Source organism: Drosophila busckii, chromosome 3R (assembly GCF_011750605.1).
Source record: "Drosophila busckii strain San Diego stock center, stock number 13000-0081.31 chromosome 3R, ASM1175060v1, whole genome shotgun sequence".
Classification (NCBI taxonomy): domain Eukaryota; kingdom Metazoa; phylum Arthropoda; class Insecta; order Diptera; family Drosophilidae; genus Drosophila; species Drosophila busckii.
This window is the reverse complement of record NC_046607.1, coordinates 10,561,735-10,586,156: the sequence shown is the minus strand read 5'-3', so window position 1 is coordinate 10,586,156 and position 24,422 is coordinate 10,561,735. Positions and strand designations below refer to the sequence as shown.

Here is a 24,422-nt window from a genome sequence, read left to right as displayed (position 1 = left end):
GGTGTGCATGTCAACAAGCGTGGAATTGAAATACTTATTCAACAATTTTGTAGCTGCCAAGCTTAAGCGGCATACACTTGAAACAAAAGCTGTGTAAGTTTGAGCTAAAAAAATTCCTCTCTATAAGCTGTTGTATAATCTGCAAATAGATAATGCAATTATATATTAAAAACACAAAAGTATAGTGCAAATATTTAAAATAGCTTGGAGTGAAAATTTAATTTAAGCTTTGGTATTTTTTGAGTTTGTTTCAAGAAAAATTCTTGAACTTTATTTGCTCATTTATTTGTTGTTCGACAGACAAAAATGTATAAAGCTTAACATTGTACACACTCTATCAATATTTTAATGGTTATATAAATTATATGTAAGCAACTTGCATAAAATGAGATCAATCAACTTCACATATCATTTGCTTTATTGAATTTGATTGGCAAAATAAACTATTAATAGTTAGTATTTGTTAGTTAAATTGTCTTTTACGATAGGCAGTCAATTACTCAAGTATCACTACCTGCCGTTAACTAAAGTTTTTTGAAATTTGACGGACAAATTTAACTCAAGCTTTAATCTCTTCACATTTCATGCATTCGGTACGATTGGAAGAATCAAAATAATAATCAAATCATTCCAGAATTTAATTCATCTTGAATTAGGATACTTTTGATTGCATTCCTTTCATTCCAATCTATTTTTGAATTACGCTCAGGCTTATTCCAAATGAATTATTTTGGTATTGAAATCATTCTATTTTTAAAATTTATTAGTTTATTATTATTAGTTAAAAATGTCAAAGTGTATAGAAAGTAAAGTCTGTTAATCATATTAATATGATATTCAGGTTCATATGAGGTAGTAGAAAATTAGTCCAAATATCTCTCAGTGTATTTAGTTAGTGCTTGTGGTTGTGCTTGACGCAGATGCAACGAATGCCATCTAGAGAATTGCAGAGCCAGAGCTAGTGCCTCAGCCGAGCGTAACATAGTCGAGCAGCCATTCTTCCGCATCGTTGCCATTGCCTTATGCAGAAATAAACGAGAAAAGTCACTGATGGTGATGGATAGAGCAAACCTGGATCTCTCTCTCTCTCTTTCTCTCTCTCTCTCTCTCTGAGCAGAAACAAACTGGAACTGCATGTAGGCAAGTGCTGTGCAAATAATGGCAAACCAAGCGCTCCGAGCTGCGTCCAGACTAACAAACACCAAAGCTGGGCGATGGCCACGTCCACACGGCAGATTTGGGAGTTGTGTTGAGAGTTGAGAGCTGGAAGCCAATTCGGCAAGTGACTGGGCACTTGTAACAGATTTAGTTGTGGCAAGCTTAATGTTTGGCTGGCGCTCCGCTCCGCTCCTGGCTTCCTGACATGTCTGACAGCCACATCGACACGTTTGCTGTTGGTGTTGGCAGAAGTTTTCTCATTTTGGCAAGATGCGAGCAGGCGAGCTCGTAACGTAAATTGTCGAGTTTGCCAAAACGCCGCTGGGACGCAACAGCAGCAACAACAACAACAAGAGCACTTGAAAAAGAATGTGAACAAAAGTGAATGAGAAAATTGGAACCGCATGCACTGGCGACATTTCTCATTAAAAGTTTCGGTGCTGTGTGCGTTCTTATCAGCAGACAAAAGCCATCTTAATAATGTGGCCCGCATGGGCCAGAGCAAGGCGAGGGGAATGCAAAAATTTGCAAATGTCATACGCAGCAGAGAGAGACAGAGAGGGAGCGAGAGATAATGAACAGGTGTCAATGCGCTTAATCGCTAAGCAACTTAATTCAAATAAATCGAGCAGCATCGGATGATTTCCAAGTTAGAGTCTTGCCTATACTAAGAAAGCCGTTACCTTGTACATAATTATTTACACTTTGGCAAAGCTAATTATGAAAGTGTTTCCGTTGTCAGTTGCCAGTTCCCAGTTGCCACATTGCTGCTGAGGCAAATATAATTTGAACTGGCGCGCGTAGAATAATATTTATGAGTTTCCAAGTCGTTGCAAAAAACAACAGACCTTGAAAGCAAATTAGGCACAACCTGCGCGCAATTATCGTTAGTTTGCCTTCAAGACTTTCCTCCAAAGGGTTAGGCCATGCGTTAGAAGGGGTTGCTGCTCAGAGCCTTCGTCTTAGCCTCAATGCCAATGTCAATGCAGCGAGCGCGTTTAGCCATCATAAAACAATAAAAGGAAGCGTAGGGCATAAAAAACCATAAAGACAAACAAGCAGACAACACCCCGAACCGAACCGAACCGAACTGAAGTGAAACCAAGGCGAGCGAAAGTGAAAATCGGGGTAGGGCCTTGAAGGGTTTTAAACTCAGGCAGGCTACAGTCCACACATGTGAGAATGATGAACTGCTGGACGCCATTGACGCCTTGCCTTGTGGCCAGTGGACTGATCACCAAAATGTGCCAGAGAGCGACTCTTTACGATGCCGCCTTTCAGTTACAGATTTTATGGTCTACGAGAGTTGGCAGTAAAGAAAAAAGTGAGAGTCATTAAAAAATTTTTACTGCTTCTCAAGGTCGTCTGCATGGCATTTTATGTTACTTTTTATGGCACTAGTCGTCGACGACGACTCGTCAGCCAGCCAAGCCAAAGAGTCGGCTTCTCTGGCTCTGGCTGCCGGCAGGTTTCCCCTACTCATAGCCGCTGACTGACCCAATTTGCCTAAAGACTGCGTTAAGCATCTCTGCATGCAGTTGATGAACTCGAGACCAGGTTTATTGAACTTCAGCCAAGGCTTAGCTCCGGCTTTTGCACTTGCTATGATAATTCCATCAGCTCGCTTGGCTTACTTGGCAATTTTTCGCACGCTTTGCCAAACTATATATGTATATATATTCGATATGAGCATATCTGAGACAACGAAAAATGCTTAGTAGCAAGTGCCAAAACTAAATCCAATAACTATGCGCTGAAACATTCATGAGCGCAAATTGAACACGTTCCTTCAGTTGAGCTCCAATCGGCTGCAGTCGCACCACTCTCGATTCACTTGAATTAAGTTCAATTGAGCTTAGTGTGCCCAGCACCAAGAGGTGGAAGGTCTGCCGGCGAGGCCAACGCACTCGAGCAGGGGCTTTCACACTGCAGCAAGTTCGGGAATTATCCACACCTACTGCGCAAGCATTTTGATTACAAGCATTGGACTTAGCAGACGTTTTCCGTAGTTTACCAAAAGTACAAAAAAAGGGCAAAAGGGAAGCTAAAAGTGAACAAATTCTATTTGCCAATTTCACGTTTGTGCTGAGGGGTAAAGAGGCAGCAATGCGTCTGGATTGCGATTGCTTGAGCTGTAGCTGGAGCTTGTGCATTTTGAATTCGTATTTTTTCACATTTCTCGCATTCTTCTCACATTGCCAGCCATTGGGAATAATTGAAACGAAAAATTGCTTAGCCTCATAAAAGTAACTCGCAGCACAGCTTGCAACTCAATATCCAACAGAACAAAACGCAGTTGCAAGTGCTACACATGAAAAGCAATTTACGAAAACCCACGGCAAACACTTCAAGAATTCAAAAATAGTTGCTTCAGTTCGTTAACAATAGATGAACTCTTAAATTTGGCGTACAGTTTTAAATAAAATAAATGTATTTTATAATTTTCCCATGTTACATTTTATAGACATAAAACTTAACTGATACCGAAGCCTTAAAATATTCATTTAACAATCTACATTTCTTACAATGTTACTAAAACAAATTTTTAAAATAGCTTTTGCTATCATGAATATCTATTTATTTACCATATAATGCAATAACATTTTGTCTATAGTTTAATTCACGATATCGAATTATATTTTGCAATTAAAAAATCAAACGTTACTGCAAATCAATTTGCTTTTAATCGATATAAAATCTTTTGTATTGAATTATTATTTATATAACCAATTGTTATTTATAAATTGTATAAAAAGAAGAAGAAGAATTGTATGTTTTAGCAAGCGAGCCATACAGGGAGTTTCAATGTTTATTAGAAAACATCCCCACAGCTGCTTGTTGTGAAGAGAAACGAATGCTAAGAGAGCGCTTTTGGCTCTCTTTGGTACGAATTTCACGTGTGTGTTGTCACAGGGTGACTCGTGAGCTGGAGCTTGCAGCTGTTTTTATTTTGTGTTTATATTTTGTTATTTTTAAACGGATGAAACAGCAGTGGCAACATTTAAATACATATTGAATTTATGATTTATGCAAATTATATTTAAGCCTTTTTAAATTGTCTGACTTGGCTGAAATTATGAACAATTTGCATTTAAATTGAATAATTTATATTCGACCAAAGCAGACATTGAATGGCGCAATCGATGAGCTTATTAACCCAGAGGAGGAGATGGAGATGGCTTTCCCAATCAGTGGGGATGAAGGCTCTGTTCGCCGTTATCGATGATGATTATGGCCAAGTCATGGCGTGTCGCTGATGAAAATGTTCCATGGCTTGCCACGTGAAGCGTTAAATTTCGCATGCAACAAGAAGCATGAAAGATTTGCTAGCTTAGCGAAAAAAATGGCAGCAAGCAAAAAACTAATGGAAAACGCTCGAGAAATGTCACGAGCGAAAAGTTATGGTTAAGTGCACTTCTTTTTGTTTTCGCTGCTGCTGCTGCTGCTGCCACTGCCGCTGCTGCTGCTTGTTGCTGCCACAAGCCCATGCCGCGTCTAAATGCAAATTTTGTGTAATGAACATGGGTTCGGGTTCGGGTTCGGGTCTGGAAGTGGAAGTTGAAGTTTAAGTTGAGGTTCATTTTAGGCTAAAACCCCATGCTAATGCTAATGCAAAGTCACGCTGCCCCGCCCACTCAACGAATGCGCCCTGTTGCTACCGCGCTGCGCTTGCTGAACTTTCTGCACAAAATTTGAATATATTGTGCTCACCCCAAAGCCCACCGGGAATTCTGGCCACACTCACACACAGACACAAACACACACACACACACACACAGTCTAATACAGGTTTAATGGTGGTGGAAACGCTTGCAACCACCAACTCCAGAGCAACTACAACCTCAACTAAGCAGCACACGTTGGCACGGTGTCGTTATTTGCACTTTTTCTCTGCAGCCACGTTCAACTAAAAACCCTTGCCACATGCCCTTCCCCCTCCCCCCTGCCCAACACCCTTGGATGCGCCTTGCTGCGCCATTTGTTCGAAATTTCAAAGCCCTTCGTCTGACGCTGTGCGTCTGTTATTAATTTTTGCACAACTCCAACTGAGTTGCTGCCAAGCCACAGCTCCACCTACTACTACTACGTTCTCCAATTCGTTTCATTTGGGGCCGTTTAGCGCCAATTGCGTCTTTGTCTGTGAGCTCGTCTATGCTGAGTTTAGTTTAGTTTTTGGCTTAGCCTGTGGGATGCGATTCATTAATTAACTGAAATGCTCTCAACGAGCTTTGCACGTTACAACAATGAATTATTTATATAAAATTTGTCTAGCTAGCTTTTCCTCTATCTCTCTCTCTCTCTCTCTATCTGTCTGTCTATCTGTCTGTCTATTTAGCTTCATTGTTGCTTGCCTCATTTGGTTTGTCTGCAAGGTTGCGAATATTGCAAATGTTGCCATTATTCTATTCTTGCTACGCCTTAAGGTGAAATGAAAAGCATTATTTTTAAACATTATGTGCCAGTCAGAATAAATTAGAAACTGTCTGCAGTCGAGTCTGTAATCATTAGTTGCCATGCCAATAGGTATTTCTTAGTATTAATTATCACATATTATATTATATGAAATAAAAGATTTGCGTGACTGGCAAATAATAAATTGTAGAATTCCCTGCCCACTCCACTTTAGGCAAATTCATCTGTTTGAGAGCTTTAAGTCCAAGCACGCAACTGTATAATAGCACAAACATTAATTTATATTTAAAGGGCGGAATTTGCGTTGAGCCAGCCCTTGTTATGAATTTTAAATGAATTCGCTGCGCACTCGAAATCTCAGCTGGAACGAATTTCATATTTTTTCCCTTTTTTTTTGCTGTAGAAAATAATAAAAAATTTATAAAAAAAAAAAAAAAGGAAGAAAACCGCTGGCCAGCTCGAGTGGGGTGTGCAATTCATCCTTGAAGATTTCTAATGGATTTGAGCTTTTATAGTCCCCAACATCAGCTGCATTTGCATTTGTTATAATGAGTGCGTAATGAATTGCATTAAGTTCATTTTCATGTTCGTTATTTATGCAAATAGGTTGAGGGAGTCAAAATTCATTATTAACTTGCATTGTTTTCTTTCAATTTCAGGTAAATTATTTGCACAATTGAAATCAATACGTTTGCTTACTTTACGCTCAGAGGTAAGCTATATAGACGAAAAGCAGTATAATAAGCGAAAGTATCATCAACTTTATTTAGTGTGTTTATAAAAACTGCCAACAATCAGACAGAAAACCATAATCGAGCAACTGCAGGCGAAGCCAGCAGCTTTTACATAATATTGAAGAATGCCACAGTCCACACAACGCCATAAAATAAAATACACCCTATCAATATAAATGACAATAACAACAGCAACAACAACAACACACTTGTGTTGCATGAATCACGTTTAGAGTTTTGCTTGCCACTGGCGCAACAACAAAGAACCAAAATAAGCAAAGAACTGTGTACAAATAATGCAGCCATTTTGGATAACAATGGCTGGCATAAGGTTAACAAAGCACACGGCAACAACAACAGCAACAACAACAATAATAATAATCACAACAACAACCAGACCTGAACCGAGAACTGAGTTGAGTTGAGCTGAGCTGAGGTAGAATTTTTGAAGCCCGTCCACAACGATTTAAGCGTTCAGTGGCCCCTCCGCTTGTCCTTCGCAGCTTTGTCAAAGGCCCAAAAAAAAAAAGAAACTTCAACGAAAATATACAAAAATAACACACACACACACACAGAAAAAGAAAAAAACAAAAATGTCACATTCGAATTGAATTTAAATGAGTTTCTGTGTGTTGACTTCGACTCTGACTGTATCAGAGACACGCACGTTTGTAGCTAAAACGGAGGGGCGAGTGGTGGGGGGAATGCATAAGCAAAATGCTATGCATAAATACAAAAATATCGAACTAAAACCATTAGAGCGACCTGCCCTGATAAAGCCCCAAAGATTGCGACCGCGACCCAAGCGCACAAGTAAATTGAACTGTAACTGTATCTTTTTGGTTTTTGAAACGCACAGTTGGTGTACACTGTGCCCATTGAGAAGCGAACGAAAATAGCAAAAAGACCAAGAAATAAATAATGTATTAATTAAGAAAAATATCGCTGCCTAAATATCTTGCTGGTTATCAAAATGAATCAGCTAAAGTCATAAATTTTGCACTAGATCAAAGCGACGTATGTTATACATATTTTGAATATACATAAATCTATTGTGTTGGCCTGGCCAAGCTAATGCGGGCAGACTTTTGTGCTCATTAGCAATTTACACGTTGCGCCACAATCGATTGACGCGATCTTGAGCGAGCGAGCGCTCGACTTCGAGACGCACGTCAGATCGTTTTAATTAAGTCCAATCAAAGGCAATAGAATTAATTACGAAACTTAGACAAGTCGTTGGACAACACAATTATATGTATACATATCTCTCTTCTCAGCTTCACAAGCAACTTGCCACGCGCATACATTGCTTTTGTATATATATATATATATGTATGCTTGGATAGATGCGTAAGTAGGTCACGGCATTTGGGGCCGAATAGACGGACAGACGGGCGGACGGATAGCAAATCTGTTTGGCAGCCTGGTCTGACTGCATTCACTGGGCGTGAAACTGAATGGGGCCGTTAGACAAGCGCTTTGGACTCCATGCTCATTCCCTCGGACTCATAACGAGCAGAGAGATGGACACACACAGCCATTTGCTTGGAGGCTGCCACTTTGCGTGTGTGTGTGTGTGCCTATGACTTCATTTATGAAATCCATACAAAAATAGCCGCATTCCGACTTCCCTATAACGTTGTCATCATCGAGCATAATCACTATTGTCAGGGGATATGAGCAAAAGTTTGCTCAAACTGATTTGCTTTGGTTATGGCACAGTAAATTCAAAGTGCTTTAAAAGCAACAACAAAAGCAAGGAATTTATACATTTGCCTGCTGATGCAGACATATTTCACTTGCTAATCGTTCTACTTTGATTGCTTTGATGCTGCTGTTTGTTGAATTAAAAACATTCGATTATTTGTTTGCTTTAAATGAAATCGCACATTAATAATTAATTCACTGGCATAGAATTGGCTGCGTGCACACATTTATTTCAATTGCCAACGGTCAACAGCTAATTAATGTTGGTCAGGTGAATGCAAATGTGGCATACAGTCTACTATGTAGTTATACGCACGGCCCGACCATGTGTAAAGTGCGGTGGCAACACCTAAAATGAGCTAATGGTCGCATTTATTGCCAAACTGCTATAATAAACAATTTGTTGCGCATTTAACGAATTTTACTGCCGCCTGTAACAAGAATAACAAAAGCCAGCCGATCCGAGCGTACAGTGGGGGAGTACAGTGGGCCCATAAAAATGTTTATGATGGATTATGCTCGCTTTGAGCGCCCAGCAACCCGCTAAAGACGCGCGAGCACTCTCTCGCTCTCTCTTTCTGTATTTTATGGCACTTTGAATGTGGGACACACGTTGGGGCAGGTTGTGGTTGTGCCGCTTGCTGCTGCCACTTGCCACTTACCGCTGAATGTTGCTGGTCATTGAGCCAGCAGCAGCCGCAACAGTCAAATTGTCAATGTCAAGGTGAAAAGTGTAGCACATAAAATAGTCATAAAGGTGTTGCAGATTGCCAGGCAATTGATTTGACTTTAGCTCCGCGAGAGAGCGAGCGAGCGAGCGAGCGCACGCACCGTAACGAGGGAATATTAAAATTTTACGGTCAACGGCAGACGCTCGCCAGACAACACACATGATTTGGGTTTGGGCCATGGGGGTGACAGGGTGACAGGGGGGGCTACCCACATGCGATAGTAAAATAAAGCATTATTATGGCCGCCATTAAAGCGACGACCAAACAACTGACAAGCGACGACGTTAAGTGCGGCTCAAGACGTTCAACGGAAGCTGTCTACGGCGCGCGACAAACACGCGAGTTAAGTACTCGCCTCCCCCTCCGCCCTTCTCTGTATCTACTATTTATTTACTTTATAGTAAAAGTGTCTCTGCAGCGTCTTTTGGTGTCGCTTTTTTATGAATGAAAATGCCCCTTTGGTTTTGTTTGTTTCTTCTCAGCTCTTTTGTTGGTTTTTAGCGACTTTTTATTGGCTCTAATGTCACATTATTTGCGACAAGCCTTTGTCAACATCAATAATATTGCCAGTAGAGACTCATCAAACTCATTTATGACTGACAAGCAATAAATCAGATAATTATTAGGAGGAGAATGCAATAAAATAAAAAGTATGGGAAGCTAGGCACGCTTTAAAGCGAAAAATATTTGCATATTTATATTTAACCATTTATCATTAGCAAAATAGAAAGGCTATACAAAGGGCTGAGCTGAATGAATTTTAATTTATGATTAAAGTGAATGTCAAATTCTTTATTATTGAAAATTTGTTATTTATGCCAAAGCAAATGCATATGGGAAAAAAATTCAAATAAAAATAGATTGAGTTATCTCAATACTTTCTTTTTGTTTAAAAAAATGCATTAATTTAATTTATTTTTTAAAAGAACATGCCGATAAAGCAAAACTATGCCTTCGTTTAGTAAATTGATTTAAATCAGCTTATGTTTATTCATAAGCACAAACTTAGATTTGAAGCGAAAGTATTGAAAGTATTTTCTTAGCTCTCCAGTCAGCCATTGACGTAGTTGTCAAGCTGCCATGACTAGTGATGGCACGATTAATCGATTAATTTAGTATGATGCACAATAATCGATTACATTTTTGGCATAGGATTTTAAGTTTTCATTTTGTTTCCTTAAAAAAAATATCCTACTGAGAAGTTTTTGTCTTTAGCATACAACGAAGAGTCTAGACGCTGGCGCTTAGAAATTCAAACAAAAGAAGTGTCTTTATTAGTGAGGGGTGGCGTAAGTGAGAGTCTAAACGCTCATTAATTGTTTTATCGATTATTTTAATTTTTTGCAATTAATAATTTCGTGCTTTCAATTAATCATAGGATTCAATAATCCATTAACGAATTTTTCTTGCCATCACTAGCCATGACTGAGACCTGCTCGCTCGCTAAAGTTCTCTGTATCTCTGGCCTCTTCTTTGTCGCCTGTCCGTGCCAGCGATTAATAATTTATGCGTAAACACGTTTTCAGCGGTTTCAGCTTATCTGGCTGCCGTGGACAGAGACTAAGCGCTTGCCGGCTCACCTATTAACATATACTATATGTAGATATGGTAGCTAAGACTAGCTGCGGCCAAAGTCAAGCGTCTGTGGCATATCAGGGGTGTTTGTATAAATATGAGTGATTTATTTGACAATTTTCGACAGCTTTAATGCTGACGCGTCACGCATCTAGATGAAGTTGTTTTGTTTCTGCAGAGACAAAAGCTTAATAGCAATGCATTAAAGTCGAGCTTATCTTAAATAACAAAATGGTATATATTTAGTATAGATTGTTTGCTTATCTATGCACTTCTTTGCTTTGCAAATTATGCTTAAAATTTGCATTCAAAGTTTTGAGCCAAGTTTTAACTGCATTCGCATCCCCTAGCCAAATGAAGCAAAAACAAAGCAAACTACATACACATAATAAATGAAATCTATTTGAACACCCACGCCATGCACAAAACGCACACACACATAGATAAAAGTATCTGCGGCTAAAGCAGTTGCTGCGCATGTGTTTGGCGGCAGCCATGTTGGATTTGTAATTGCCTAACCACATCCCTTTCCCACAGTGCTTTCTCACTCGCACACACAGTGTGCAGTTTGAGATCCACCTCGTGCCAGTTTGAGAGCCAGCGCTCTCCATTGCACTTGTGTGCGTGCGCTAAGCTCACGTACAATGCGCCAACCTGCGTGCAGCTAATGAAACATGTAGTGTGCCTAAAAAGCGCCAGAGGGCGCATGCCTCAAAGGTTTATGCATTCGCTAAGTCATACAAAAAATAAGGCCGTTACTCTTGAAAATATTTAATTTTTGATGCAGTTTTTTTTAAGTTGGCGTGTTAGAAATTTTATGAAAATGCTAAAAACTCCTGATAAAATCCTGCAAAAATAAACAATTTTTTCCGGATTTTTTCCTTTCAAGTTAATCGCAAAAGCAACGATTTCCGCCAACAATATTCAACGGATTTGCTGTAAATATTTTCGTCGCTGACGATATATGATTGTGACAAGCTATATATTAAATTAAATAAAGTAATTATTAAAAACAAATGAGCCCCTTACATTTATCATGCCAAAAGCGGCTGCTGAAAGTTAAACAAAAAATAACAATAACAAATATTGTCAAATCGTAGCTGCAACTTTGTTTGTTTGTTTGTAAATTTCCCTTTTCGAAAAGCTTGGCCAGCCGGCTTCTCTTTAAATTCGAACAAAAAGAAATGCAAAAGCAGAGCTTTGTCTTTTGGGCGTCGCTTATGTACTCTTGGAGCTTTGTTCGCTTACATGCATATAATCGCATGGCTATATAAAGTACTTGGGGCCCTGGTTTTTGCTTCTGAACATCCCTCGTTGCGATGCCGGGCCAGATAAAAATCAATAGAAATACTTGAATTTCTATATACATTAAGAGCAACGAGCTGGCATTTTAAGTGTATATATGTTTTTACATAGAGGTACACACGAAAATTCGCACTCACACATACAGAAAGATTGCGACGCACTTAATGAGTAAATTTATGCGTTTTGCAAAGGATTATGAAGCAGAAAATTTCATTAATTTTATTTAATATGCGCAATAAAATGCGTAACGGGCCAACATCCTGCCTTTTGCATATATTTGCGGCCATTGAAGCTTGGACTCTAAATCAATTTAAAGTTTCGCAGCTCAAGTTAAGCTTATTAAACGCCACACCCCAAAAATAACATAAGCGCATATTAATTTTTGAAAGCGCATATAAAACATGCAGTTTACAATGACAGGTGCTCTAAGTGGGGGTACCTGGCGCAATTAACTGAAGCACTTAATGGCCTCTCCGCCATTTGCTCTTATCACGCACTCTGCGAAAAAGGACATTTTGCATTTCACTTTGCATTAACACTTATCTTTATTTTTGTCAACCTGACTCAGGCCGTAAACTGTGCGCTTATTTGTTGTTTAAACACGAAATATTAACAAATTCCACAAGCCATAAGTAAAATGGCTGCTTCTTATTAAATATTGCAGTAAAAGGTGTTTACAAATTTAAAGTGTTAAATAAATTACGCTAATTTGTCGTTGGGCGTCGGCAAAATCAATTTGTTACATTTTATTCGTTTTTTAGTGAGCAGAATTTTAAAAAAGCTTTTAATTTTGCTAATTTTTGATATAAAATTTAGATTGAAAATGTCTTAGATCTTAATCTTGAATTTAAATTAGGTGTATAAAAATTCCCAATTTATATTGGAAACGTGTCAGTAAACTGCTATAAAAATAAATGTTAATTTAGCTAATGAAGCGTCTAATTCGACTTTATATTGCTTCATACTTTTATATTTTGTTATATTATTTATAGAAAAGCGGCGTTAAAGGTCAACTCAACACTTTGAATGAAAATCTAAGGAATTCATTCATTTGTAGACTTTCGTTTTTAGCTCTGCTGACTAAGCAAAAATAATATAACATTCTTTAAATATTATACAATCATATTTTTTATAATCGGCTTAAGAGCAAAGTAGTTTTATTCTACATTTCCAAAAATGTATCTTTGCCGCCAAGGGAAGTGATAAATTTCGAAGCACAACAAATCGTTCAAGTTTTTATTTTATGGCTTAAAATTTTACGACTCTACTATTGGCCTATTATATTTCATAAGTTTGTCAACTTGTTTAGACTTTGATTTGTGTCAGCTGAGAAATAATTTATTCCCTAAAGGAATTACAGAAAATTGCCAAAAAAAATTTGTATTCAAAATGAAATGCCGTCGCCTTTTACAACTGACTGACTGACTGACTGACTGACAGACAAGCCTTTGGCAGAGCTGAAATGATTTTTGTTAAGCAACAAAGCAGTCAGAGTCGGAGGCACAGAGGCATGTTGGAGTAAAGTGAATGCTTTAAGAATTTTAATTGGACTGGCCACTTTCGCATCTCGAGCAACGAAAAACAGACATTTTGTCTGCTGCCCAGATTTAAAATCTGAATCGAGTGCGAGCAATGTGTGTGTGTGTGTGTGTCATTGTCTGTGGCTTGTTGGGGCCTCAATTAAAGCATTTTAAAAATCACCAGGCATATTTTCATGGCCTGTCGAAGAAACGCATTAAAATGGGCGACGCGCTCTGCTCCCCCAGGCCAGACCAGACCAGACCACATCTCACTCATACCAGATACCCGATTCATAAAGATACAAATGTACATATATCTATGGCTATCTGCGTCGGCTAGAGCCAGCACTTGACTCTTGTTATAAGTACATCAAGGCACCCATGGGAGAAGGAGTTGCTGTCACTTGTGGCCGCCATTGAAATTCAACGCGCAAACTTGCTGCATTTATCAGGTCTTGGACTTGCCTCCTTGGATTACTCACAAGACTCGTCGCTGGGCTCGTTCATATGCCACTCGTATAGCACCATTTTTCATTTTCTCAATGTTTTCCGAAACAGTTTTATGTCTACCCCACTCCGCTCCATGCAGCACTTCAAAATGAGCGATGTCTCTGATCTAATTGCAATTCATACACCACAAAGAAGAGAAACAACAAAATCCGATTCCCAGCGCTTGACACTCGACTCAAGACTCACGACTCAAGTGGCGCACAGATTTGTCGCCATAACCAAAACATTCATTTCGATAGAAACTTGTTTTCAATATTTTAAAATGCATTTTGTCTTTCTTTCTCTGTCTCTGTCTCTTGACTTGTTTTCATATTTCCAGCTCATAATTTACAAATGCTGACACATAAGACAGCAGATCCCGTAACCCAACTCATGTCCATAGTTTGGCTTTGACCCACGTCTTATCTTTGCCTAAAAAATTCAAAATAACTAAATAAATTATTTACTGATGCGTTTGCCTTTTTTGTTGCTTTATTTCGAATTTTGTATTTTGTGCATTAGGCACTTGTTTTCAAATTTAACACATGTTAACAGATTTGTGTTTATCAACTTTAAAAATTGCTCTAGGGAGTTGCAGCCCAAAGTAAATTCTGATTGAATTATGTCCATAAACATAATTTATGCAGACGGGCCAAATTAAAAATTAAAGGAGTCTTTTTGTAAAGAACTCTAATTGAATTAAATGCAAATTTCAAAAGAGAAGGGACCGGGCTGAGCTAATTTCTTAAATAAATGAAATGCGTCTTTGGCCTGAAATTTATGTGCAAATTATGCATTAAAGGAGTCTAACTAACTAGACCGGTTTTTTATGCTAAGTAGCCAACAAGCTTTTAAATAAAAAACATGTTGATGCGGTGTTTACAAAAGTTTCTTTCATATGCAGAGAATTTAAATTTAAGATGCTTTCAGCTCCAGTTTGCCTAAAAGTTATAGTTTAACGGTTAATTTGCTAAAAATAGATGCAGTTGCTTTAAGGCTAGTTTGGTCAAAATTTCTTTATTTTTGCACACATTAAATTTGTAATCAAAACTACTTTACATAGGCGTAACTAGCTCGTAATTTAAAGGGGTGCGCCACAATTTTTACACCCTCGACAGCTTTTATTCTAATTTTCCAGATTTAAAACATAAATCTTCTTCATATAATGGGTAACGCCCGCCGTGTTCTCTTCTGTCTACGCCCATGCTATTTTAAACTAAAGTTTACTAAAAATATATTCAAACACAAGAATGTATATTTATTATAACATACTTTATAAATTTTCGTTGAAACTTAAGTTAGGAAATTAAATAAACAGCAAATTTAGCATGAAAGAAATTTATTTTGAAGATACTTTCAACTAACATCTGCTTTAAATATATTTCATCCATATTCCTAATTTATTGTTAAATATTTTAGAAATTTTCACAGATGCTAAAGTTCGAAAATAAAACAAATAAAGTTATTAAGTTTCAAACGACTGTAAACAAAATTTTGTTTTACCTTTTTCTTAATTTATTTCATATTTTAGAAATGTTTATAGCTATAGTTTGAAAATAAAACAAACAATAAATGTACAAGAGAAATTTGAACTTAAGTTGATTTTAACTTAAATGCAGTAGAAATTTATTTACCACATTTTTATTTTTTCACATAGTTTAGAAATTTTCATAGAAGCTAAAGTTAGAAAATGAAACCGAAAATAAATTTTATTGAACATAACGTCATTTGTCTGCTTTGTTTGTCAGTTCAATTTTTATATTCCTTGCATCACGCCTATTTTTTCCTAGACCTATAAAAGTAATGCGCATAAAATATGTCAAAATAAATGCTGCTGCTTGCATAAAAAGTATAAAAAAAAAAACATTTATAAGTAGGTAAGCTCGAAGGAAAGAATCAGGCCTGGTGCTTAAGTTGCGGTTTTGGTAACAATGGGAGGAGCTGAAACAATTTCCATGGGAGTTACAGCAAATGTTTGCCATTACAAGGATTAAACGAAACATTTACATGCTCGGGTTCAACAGCAGCGCCCAAAGATAATATCAACCCTTCAAGCTGAACTATTGCACCTGGGGTAGCGGGGTGATTGCTGCTAGATTTCAATATGGCAGCCATGAAGGTTGGCCATTACACTTTCACTTTCACTTTTCTTGTTTTCTTTTTGGCTGGGCTTTTGATTTATGGCCGTTGCCGTTGCCGTTGCCGTGGCTGGCAAATTTGCAGACCCAAAACTGCGTCTCACTCAAATTGCAACAATTGTCAGCACAACCCTTTGTGACTCTCCGGATCGGGCTCGGCAACCTGACGGCAACTCAACTCGAGACGCAGTAGTATTTCCATTGAAAACGCAATTGCCGCAGGCTTAGCGTCGCAGTCTCGCTGTCAAACCAAAAAAAAAGAAAGGATATGGCAGGATAAGACAATGCGCATCAGCTGCCTGTTTGGCAGCAGTTTAAAATCCATTTATGCCGCATATCATAAAAAACAAGCGTTTGCTTATTTTTTACCGTGAAAATTTGTGTGTTTTCGCTACAAGAATTTTCCGCACACAAGGGTAGAGCATAACCCGTTCCCGTTGCCGTTCGCGGCATGAGCACCTGATGCCTCGAAATCCTTCCGCAGACACAGGTAAACGCCTGGCAACTTTCACTTTGAGTGCAGGTAAAAATTATATGAAGACATGCATAGCAAGTCAATTTGTTAGTTAGTCGAGGCGAGACTTGGAACGATTGACAATTTATTTACGTAATTAGAAGCGCGCTCGAAGTTCAATTGATGCGCTTTCCATTTAGCGGCAATGAGGCCTCGATAGCCAATTAAGGGCACCCACGCTGGGGCTGGGGTCGTCTCGCATCACCCTCTAGTAATTACATTAAGCTCGCCCCGCTGGCTTTCGCTTGACTGCTGATTACGAATTGCCATCATATATTATGGACTTTCGATTTTGTGGGCCTCCCAATCAACGGCAACGGCAATGGCGTCCATCTGCATATGCGACGTGGCTGGAGGTAAATTGATCAATTGGGTAAAATTAAGCCAACTGTTTGCTTACCTCCACTTGGGAGTTTCGTGTCAACTTGCAGTTGATTTCATCAATAAATAAGCCCAGGACATGGACACGTCTTAGGGCAATTGCTAGTCGCATTCTAAGAGTTGCCAGATGGTTCAGATAATTTAGTAAAATAGGCCACAAAACTCAATCCTCAAAGTTAAATTGTTAGATCTTCTTGTCTTAATAATCAAACTTTGTTTCTAAAATATCGATACCTTATTGGAATTATCGTATGTTACAAAATCTAATTAACTTGGAATTAACTTAAGCTGTTTTTGTGACAATGATGAGGATTGAATTTGCAACAAATGCTGAATTTCGTAAGATATCACATATGATAATTCTAGAAGAATATTTGTATATCTTTCGAAATTTAAAACGCATATTTCGAAAATCTCATTTGCGTGCATCTCTTTTTGCAATGCTAAAGAAAAGTGAAACCTCAAATGACTTTGTGTTTATTAAGCTGAAGTCCTTCGAACTTTATACTGCACTTTCATTTAGTTAGCATCTCAATCTGGCAACGCTTTTGTTGTCTTGCTTAAGCGTTAAAGTTGTCCAAGTCATCACAGTCCTCATGCCCCTGTCGATAGTTGGCTCGTTTTGCTATCGTTGCTATCTGCCATCATCGTAAATTACACGAAAAGTATCTATCTTTAGTTGGGAATTGTGCAATTTTATTAAAATTCCAAAAACCAGCAAGAACCCCCAACTGCCACCATCGGCCCACTCCAGCTCCAGCTCAGCATCAGCTCACATAAATATACAAATACATATACATGGGAATGGTTGTGTACATAGAGCAACAACTTACATACATTTCTAGTTAGTTTTTGGACTTGAAGCAAGGACATCAGGGACTTGTAGCAACATGCCATGTGCAGAAGCAACAGCGCACCCTTGTCAGCTTTCACCATATTGCACAAAGTGTGTCTATGTATGTGTGTGTGTGAGTGTAGTTTTTCTCATGCCGGCTTGTCGTTGCTTTTATATAAACATGAGGCAAGATTAGATACAAATTACACCACAGCTTTCAAGGTGCGCCTCCCTCACAGACTTGGCAATTTGCGCACCTTCCCGCAGCCTCAACGGCTGTTGCTACCTCAGAGGCTGCTGCTATTTCTGCTGCTGCTGTCGTAGCCATAAGTTACCAGCACAAAGTATCTATAGTCCGACAGCAGCAGTAGCAGCAGCAACTGCAATAACAGCAAAAGTTTTGCCTTAGAGAGCGAGAACTAGAGCGGGAGGCTGGGGGCTGGGGCTGGGGCAAATGGACCGCCCCAGCTTGCAAGTGTATTTTATTTATTTATTTATATTTCATATATTTCCGCTAGCGATTATAAAGCGCACAAGAAAAATGAAATACATTGCGCGTGGGCGTGGCCTTTGGGGAAACATTTTTGCAAATAATTTATGTTTGCCAAATTCAAACTTTACCAACAAAAAAACAAAATAAGAAACAAGTTTGATGCCCCCACCCCCCCCAAACTTGCGTGACTGCAGCGCAAACTCGGGCGGAAAATTTCGTCGTCCTGGCAGAAGAAGCAGAAGGAGTCACATTTGCTGGCACGTTTGCAAAATGGCCAAATGCGTGTCTGGAATACATTTTGATGTTTGCCAAAAGCAAAAAAGTACAAAATGAGTGGCAAGCAAAACTTTTGGGCACGACTTACCAGCAAGCTTACATATATTACAGCCACCCAACCACCCACCCACCCACTGCTCGTGTATGTACATGGCTCCCCTTTGCTGCATTTTGACGAAAATTTATGGGAAATTGTTTGGCAACCAGCTCGGAAAGCGGCATTTTGTGTTTTCTAAAATTTAATGTAACTTCATGTGTGTGTGTGTGTGTGTGTGTGTGTGAGTGTGTTTGCTTACAGCACAGAATTTTAAATTAGCACAAAAAAAAGAATAACTTTTAGCCACAATGTAGCGCTGTTGCCGCAGCTGCCACACGCGTGTGCAACTATTTGCCAACAGCCCCTGTAACAGCCCCGCCCCTGCCCAACTGCCAACGCTTGGGGTTTAAGGTTAATTGCGACCTTTGTTTGGTTTGCCATACAATTAAATTAATGGCGTCAACTAACGTTGCATGTGGCACAAACAAAACAGCTAAGCAAAATGTACGCAACGCTCCTAAAATTTTTGCTTTTGTTCACTAATTTGAATTCAATAAAATTCAAATTTGTTTTAATCCAAATGTAGCGTTAATCCATTAGCTATGCTCGAACCATAAAAATATAACAATGTTAGTTAATTTAATTAATGAACGCATACCTTAGAAACAAAAACAGTAGCGCAGCCAAAACACAAATTAAAGAAAACCAGCAACAACAACAACAACAACCGGAATACGCCGGCAAATGAGCGTGGGCAACGATCCAAGCACCGAGCAAGCCAAACTGTCAACTTAAAGACCATAAAATGTCGATTGTATGGTTAATAATTTTTCGCATTAAACACACAAAGTTAATGCGCCTAAAATATAAAAAAAACAAATAGCAACTGTTGTTGTTGCGTCGCCAAAACGGATGCAAGGTGGACGCCACGCCAGTGCGTCCGTCCGTCAGTCAGTCGGTGTATGCTGCTTAATGGAAGACTCGTCTGCTCGTAAAAGCCAGCGGCGGGGTTAGGGTCCATATAGTTTGTGGAGTGTTTAGGAGCATAAAGGGGTTGAGCATTGAACATGGAAACTGCGGCCATTGAGTGCACTGCTAAGCACTTAAATGTTGATATTTGTTTGTTTTGTTTGCCACGCTGGCAACTTCAACAAGTTTCAGCTCCCCTCGTGCCCCGCTGTGCCTCGCAGCTGGCTCTTGGACGGACGCGGAGCAAGTGCATCTGGCACACTTACCGCGCAATTAATGGCGCAAGCTGTTGTTGTTTACTTTTAGTGCCTCGAAAGGGGAGAAACGATCGCTTTCAAAATGAAGTGCAGGCAGTTCTTCTTATCTATTGTAAAAAGTTTATGAAAACTATGCTGGCAACCAAACATAAATCAAATGGAAAATTTGCACTATTGACAGGCATTTTTTATAGATTTTTAATTGCTAGCCAAGCAACACTTTGCATACAAATGGAGTTTGGAGTTTGCATTAAAATTCAAGCGATTCAACACTCAATTGAAGCTTTAGACTTTTGATTTTAGCTAAGCCGTCTGCTCAACTGAGAATCTATTAGATCTGCACCACTTTGCTGCATGCAACACGCACAGCTTGCCGATCGTAAAACAATTTGTTGCAATTTTAAGCGAGCAAGCGGCAAATTGCAACATTAAAAATATATATATTAATCCTTCCGCCTTGGAACTGAACTCACAACTCTCGCTTTTGCTTCAAGAGTGCCATAAAACAGTTTTAATGGTTGCTAAACGGCGGCACCGCAAATAGAGTGAAAATCTAAAAAAAGCCAAAGGAAAACATAAAATCGGAAAAACGTGCAGCGCGCACAACGAAAAACTCAACGCCTCGGCTTGGGCTTGGGAATTTTTTCTTCTTTTTTGCGAACTGTTGGCGTGTTTTTGGTTTCTGTCTGCCTTGGTCGTTGCTGCTCGTCAAAGAGTTGCAATTATAAATTTTAATTGCCCGCTGAATGTTCAAGGAAAAACGAAAGTGGTTGGCATAAGGCAAAAGAGTTGACTTAATGGGCCTTTAAAGAACCATTAAATGCTGAATTATGATTTCGAGGTCGAGCAAAAAAAAAAAAGAGAACTAAAAATGTGGCCTGCGTGTGTTTGTCTATTTTAGAATTAGAATCGCGTTTACAAACTTTGCACATGCACGGAATTTTTCATTTGATTTTTTTTTTTCAGACCCGAGAGGCTAAGCATATAGCTATAGTACGTATATCATTCCATGACAGGCAGTCATCAACAGGAATTCAAAATGACGCCTGTCACTTGTGGCTGCTTATTTATTGCACTTGCAGGCACGACTCCCCAATTCAACAGCCTGGGAATCCACTCTGCGCTATCTGTGCCTGACCACTCCACTCGCCAAAGCAAATGCATTTACATATTCAATGTTTGTACTCAACCATCTTTATGTACGTGTGTGTAGCTGTCTGTTTATTATTTAAATGAATTAACACAAGACATTGCGACTGAAACAAAGAATGCATAAATTACCAAAGCAGACTTGATCAGCGCCTTCATGTCGGCCTGCCTGCCTGCCCAATTGGCTGTCACAATTTTCTTCGCTTCTCTTTTTATATTTTGGCACATATGTCGGCGGGGAGTTCAATGCGCTGCTCAATCCGAGTCCAGCCAGACATTCAAATCAGACACATTATGAACATTTATACAAGAGTGCCACAAGGCTCTATCTTATTATATGCGACAATGCGAGTTAAATATATTATATTTTATCTCTTGTCTTTGCAGTTGGCGTCGGAGTCGTGCGCATGGATACTTTGTTCAATTGTAAGTCATGTCCAATTGCAAATACACAGCACAAATTTGCATATGAGCATAAGTATTTGAATACAGATATTATTTAGTTTAATTCACTTATTATTCATTTTGTCATACATTTTAAAGTTAAATCAAAATTCGTTGAGTTCGCTACTTTCATTTCATTCCTTTGATATTTTCTTATTAAAATTATAAATCTTGCTTATTACAAATTACTCCATTTATGCAGTAAAAATAAATAACAATTTGTAAAATTAACTTTCCATGGCGTGCTAGTTATTTTATGATCATAGCTATCTGTAATCATACATTTAATTATATATACATTGCGAAATTCATTAAATAATGCCCAACCCAATGAGATCCAACGTATTGCTAGTCGAGCAAGCGAGAGTGAGAGAGAGAGAGAGAAAGAGACAGCGACAAGTTTACGTGCGTCCAACTCAACGAATCATTGATTTTATTGCGGAACGAGTAATCGTAAATCGTCAATTTTATAGTTAATCGATGGCCATTTAAGCCCATAAGCCTCCGCTGCATATTAAATATGGCTGAGGTCTATACAAGATTCGCTCACTCACTCACAGCCAGCTAAACAAATACAAAATACAAATACATATCTAAATTTATATATAAATAACAAAAGCTAGTAGACAATATCGAGGTGATTTATTTGTTTTTAAAGACGTGTTTAGCGCACTGTTTCTTAATTGCCAAATCGTAAATTTTTACTACAGATCATCGTAAAATCTTAACTCAAAGCTGTGTGGGAATCGAATCCATTGTTGTGTGCTTATATTTAGCTCCATGTGTCTAAAGCTGATGATTGTATGCGTCGCTATGCGTAGATAAGGACAATTTTAGTTGAATACCAATAATGGGATATGGAAAAAGATACAACGAATTAAGTCCGAGCGACGCGCAGTCAGAAAATAGAAAATGAGTAGAGAGCAAAACTGAACTGAACTGAACTGAAAACCCACCCCAATCTGTGTGGCAAGAGCAAGAGCAATGTTGGGAGAGGGAGGGAGAACTAGAACAACAGGGGCGTAGCAGTGGCAATGACAGGCAACAACAATTTCAAGCATTTCCAAAATCAAATATGGCCGAATTATATGTTCTTCGGCTGTGCGCTTTGTGCGCTCCTTCGCCGCCAGCCACAGCGGCCATTGTTGCCATGACAACCGGTTGCATGCTGTTGTTGTTGCTCATGCTCACACTCAAACTCATACTCATTCTTCTTCTTGTTCGTATTCTTATTCTTGCTCTAGACCGAGACCGGGACCGGGACAACGAAACGGAGGCGCATGTTCATAAATTCATTTGGCGTTGTCAAGTGAGTTTTCGTTACGTTATCTCTGTCGCTATAGCCCGTATATATTTTCTCTGCCTCTCCATGCTGTATTTGTATTTGTAAGTGTTTTTGTATCTGTATCTGTGCGCTGAAGTTCAATGGCTTTTCAATTCACGTTGCCCAACTATAGCTTCGCTTGCTCCTGCTCATCCAATTCTATAAATACACTCACTTGTATAAATATTTAGTTGATAAATATACCTGGGGCAGCAATTTTGAACTGTTTTTGGAAATTAGAAAATTAGTCTTCAATCAGGCTTTCAATATCCTACAGGACTCACATTCTTTCCTCTGTTTTTAACATTACAGTGCTCAGTTTCCCTTTTGCCCATGTTGCAGCTCTTGCGCAATAGATGGCGCTGCTTATGTTGCAACATTTGTCGCCTGTAGCGCTGCATGCTTATCAGCAGTAAACCAATATATTACGAATATATTTTCATATATATTAATAAACAAGTATTGCAAAATCACATTCCACGAAAAATTCTTCAAATATTTCCAATTACACACTATATATTAGCCGAGTCATCATGTTTCGTCTTGATGCTAAATAATAGTTTTAAATAGAACTTTTTTTTATATAAATTTATCCGGAATCATATTTGTTATAGAAAATATTCTCAGAATTGTTTCAGATGTCAAATTTGCACTAGCATTTTGTACAATTTACACACCAATTAAGTGAACACACCCTATTATATATAGATATATATATATATATAGCCATAAGCCAATTTTTATGGCTTAAATGCAACTCTAAGCCGAAATTGCTTTGTATGCAAAAGTTTTATGCGTTGAATCTATGCTAATTTGATATTTTTAGATTTTATCAATAAATAAACTGGAACTCATAGTTTAAAAGTATTTTTATTGTCTTAAAGAATAGCCGTAAATATCATTTTATAAAACTATCAAATGACACTACATAAATTATCCAAAGCATTTCCGGTTAGTCAATTCCACGATTAACATGTAGAATGATTTATAGCTATAATAAATCCATAAAAACTCGACTATTCAAATATACATCAGATTGATAACAAAGCCAATGTCATCTCGCCATTTTGCCAGCTGTTCTAGTAGCCTCCGCTCCAATGTGATACATCAAAGCAACAGGTGCTGTCTCTGCTGCTGAAACTGCCTATCGGGCCCCCAATGCGTATCAATTAATGAAAACATGTTTGAGTTAGATGCATAAACAAAGTGACATTTATTAAGAGAGAATTTTATTTATTAAGTGAACAACAAGTGAACTAATTACAATAATTATTTATTACTAACAAAGTGCTGTGATAATTAGTGAGTGATACGACAAAATACTTTACACATCCCACGTTGTTTGTGTTTCCTCGTGTTACGTATACTGAAGGTATACCGGATAGGATACACTCAGGATACATTCAGTATACGTATACGAAGTTGCACGGATTCTACAAGTAAAGTTCGCGATTTAACGTTAAACATATCCTTGTGAACCTTTGAGCAGCGCTACCAGGACAGCTACCGTTGTTGAGTCGACGATTGCACGGAGGCTACTGAAATGCCGGCAGGAAAAAATTGTATCGGCGAGTTGCCTGCAATGGTCGTTTCCTTCCACTTCGTGCCAGCTCGTGTCCGTGTCGTATGCGGTGCGTTGCGTTGCGTTGACGGCAGGACCAACAGACAAGCGGCAAGCGTTTCCGGCCTGCGCCTTGCGGCCTGTCCTTCAACATTATGCAGTTGATGCGTCCGCTACGGTGGTTGTGGTGCCAGCGGTGGTGGTGGTTGCTCGCCCAGCAAATGATTCAAATTCAAACACTTGTCGCTGCCAGACTGCGCAACCTTACCTCAAGTCCAAAGTCCGTAAACAGCTGTAAGCAGGCAAAAGAGAAAGAGAGCGTATAAAATTAAGTGCAATAAGTTAAGCAAGTTACTGCCACCGTGTTGCAGGCTTGTGGGCCAGACTCAAACTAATAACCCAACTATTTCGC

The 24,422-nt window shown here is 38.7% G+C and overlaps 1 long non-coding RNA gene across 1 annotated transcript in view; it reads left to right on the top strand.

Annotated features, from left to right (window-relative positions):
* LOC108604810 overlaps positions 1-6,282 on the top strand; it is a 44,186-nt gene extending 37,904 nt beyond the window's left edge. The window contains exon 3 of the long non-coding RNA XR_001915362.1: positions 6,231-6,282. This is a non-coding gene — a long non-coding RNA (uncharacterized LOC108604810). The remainder of the gene's footprint in view (positions 1-6,230) is intronic.
* Positions 6,283-24,422: the final 18,140 nt, after the last annotated feature.